The sequence below is a fragment of the Solanum verrucosum genome, unplaced genomic scaffold (assembly GCF_900185275.1).
Source record: "Solanum verrucosum unplaced genomic scaffold, falcon-dt-bn FXZP01000209.1, whole genome shotgun sequence".
NCBI classification, from domain to species: Eukaryota; Viridiplantae; Streptophyta; class Magnoliopsida; order Solanales; family Solanaceae; genus Solanum; species Solanum verrucosum.
Genome location: NW_026020702.1, coordinates 1,064,516 through 1,067,709, shown reverse-complemented (window position 1 = coordinate 1,067,709; position 3,194 = coordinate 1,064,516).

The following is a 3,194-nucleotide window of genomic DNA, read 5'->3' as shown; positions in this document are numbered from 1 at the left end:
CTAGAGAAGATGGCTAGAGTTCCTCAAGGATTATGATATGAGTGTGCATTACCATCCTGGTAAGGCAAATGTAGTAGGAGATGCTCTTAGCCAATTATCCATGGGTAGTGTCGCACATGTTGAGGAAGAGAGAAATGACCTAGCAAAGGATGTTCACAGACTTGCTCGCCTAGGAGACCGTCTTATGAGCATATCTGAAAGTGATGTAACGGTTCAGAATGTGGCAGAATCCTCTTTGGTAGTGAAAGTTAAGGAAAAGAAAGACATTGATCCGATATTATTGAACTTAATGGTGCAGTCCACCAACAGATAGTTGAGGTTTTCTCCCAAGGGGGAGATGGTGTGGTTCGCTACCATGGTCGATTATGTGTTCCTAATGTGGGTGAGTGGAGACAACATATTCTTGTAAAAGCCCATAACTCCAAATATTCTATTCATCCATGTGCCACTAAGATGTACCGCGATCTATAGGAGGTCTATTGGTAGAATGGTATGAAAAGAGATATAGCAGATTTTGTGGCTAAGTGCCCCAATTGCCAGCATGTCAAGGTAGAACATTAGAAACCATGAGGTATGACTCAAGAGATTAACATTCCTACTTGGAAGTGGGTAGTGATCAACATGGACTTGATCACAAGGTTACCTAGTACTCGCAGACAACATGACTCCATTTGGGTGATAGGTTACAGAGTTACTAAGTCTTCTCGCTTTTTGGCGGTCAAGACTACAGATTCGGCAGAGTACTACGCCAAGTGTTATATTAATGAGATTGTGAGGGTGCATGGTGTTCCTTTGTTTATCATCTCAGATAGAGGTCATCAGTTTACCTCTCATTTCTGGAAGTCATTTCACAAAGGTCTTGGTATTCAGGTTAACCTTAGCACTGCATTTCATCCACAGATGGATGGGCAGGCAGAGCAAATCATTCTGACCTTAGAGGACATGTTGAGAGCTTGTGTGATCGATTTCCAGGGTATGTGAGATGATCACCTTCCTCTTATTGAGTTCGCCTAAGACAATAGCTACCATTCCAGCATTAAGATGGCCCCTTATGAGGCATTGTATGGGCGTAGATGCAGATCTTTTATTGGTTGGTTTGAAATAGGTCAAGCAGCCTTGATAGGGCAAGATTCAGTCCTCGATGCTATGCAGAAAGTTCAACTCATTAGGGATAGACTTAAGACAACCCCAGAGTCGCTAGAAGTCTTATGCAGATGTAAGGAGAAGGGAACTAGAGTTCCAAGTTGATGACTGGGTTTTCCTGAAAGTGTCACCTATGAAGGGGGTGATGAGATTTGGAATGAAATGGAAGCTCAGTCCCAAATATGTAGGCCCTTACAAGATCTTGAAAAGGATTGGTAAAGTGGCTTATGAGTTAGAATTGCCAGCAGATTTAGCAGCATTGTATCTAGTCTTTCACATTCCACTTTTGAAGAACTGTGTGGGTGATCCAGCATCCGTATTGCCGTTAGAGAGTGTGGCTGTAAAAGATAACCTTTCTTATGAGGTTGTACCAGTTAAGATTCTTGATCGTCAGGTTAGAAGGTTGAGAAACAAAAAAGTCTCTTCAGTCAAGGTTTGGTGGAGGAGTCCGTCCGTAGAGGGAGCTACTTGGGAAGCAGAAGCAGCCATGAAAGCCAAGTATCCTCACCTCTTTCCTTCCGATTCCACTCCAGGTTGAGGTAATAGTTCCTCCACAGTTTTTCAGTCATTCATGCGTGAAATCAGTCTTAATATCATGTTCCTTCAATTTGTATTTGCATTTTCAGCGTATTTGCATGTTCTTGGAACTCAGTTCAGTCATAAATCTGTCTATAGTGTTTATTAGTAGGGTTGCAGCTCATTCCCTCCATTTCAGCTAATTTAGTCTTCATTCGAGGACGAATGTTCCCAATGGGAAGATAATGTAACACCTTAGAAATCAGACCCAAAAAAAATTGCAGAAAAATTACCTGCACCAGTGCATCACGGCAGGGTTCGCGAACAGTAATAGGGTCCACGGTCGCTGGAACTGCCAGTGGTCTTGACTTGGATCCCACCAGGCCTAGACATCAGACCACAGGGCCCTTCATGGACTGTGGTCATGATAACGGGCCGTGGTGGCGCTCGTAGAGTCGAGGCAACAACCCCCATAACAAGCCCCTTAGACTTCCACGCCCAAGTGAAGACCACGAGGACCTTCACGGTCTGTGGTCCCTCACACGGGTCATGCAGTGGCTCGTGAAGGATAACTAGTAGGCCTCCTAGAAATGAGCCTCTAGACCTCCGCCCAAGTAAGGACCACGAGGACCTTCACGGTTCGTGGTCCCTCACATGGGTCGTGGTAATGCCCGTGAACCAAAACCCCCAGACCTTCAGTACAATTGAAGACCACGACCGACTTCACGGTCCGTGGTCCCTTTCACGGTCTGTGAAGATGGTGGGGGTCAGCCGTCTACAGTTTAAGTTAAGGTTATTTTGTTCTTTTACTCTTTCGTTGGACCCTTAAACTACGTCGTTTTAACCCTTATCTACGTGGTTTTGATTAGTTTTACTCTAGCAGCATAACTAAAACTTACCCAAGTCAGATCTTTAATCAAAACTTAGAAAATTAGAAACAAGAAAAGAGAAAGACGCGACCAACCCTAGCTTCAAGAACGCAGCAAGTTTCCTTCAGTTCCAGCCTTGAAATTAAAATATTTCTCCGTCAAATTCATCACCAGGTATGTGGGATTTCACTAGTGGGTTCCTTTCACCCATTAGGTCCCTAGTTTTCATTCAGTTTCTTAATTCCCTTAATATGACTAGACCTGGGGTTTCTTGAATGTTAAAATTATTGGGTTCTTAACTATTAGAATGATCCAAATCAGATTAGTATGTTAATATTCAGTCTATTGCATGAATTTCAGAACCCTAGCTATGTAGTTCTTTAGTTCTTGAATTACACATGCTAGGATAGATATTTCAGTTATTTTAGATATACATGCCTCAATTTGAAATGTGTCATTATCAGTTATTTATGCGTATTCGCAGTTTGCATGTCATTTTGAGCTATCCAGTATATTACAGTAATTCAATCATAATGTGTAAATCACTTAATCTAATGGAGTAGCTTAATACTGAGTTGGATTAGGGTGAGTCACCCTTATAGTCTCGAAATTACGAGCCACATAGGTTTTAAGTCCCCTCCATGGGCATCATTTTAGTGATCATGC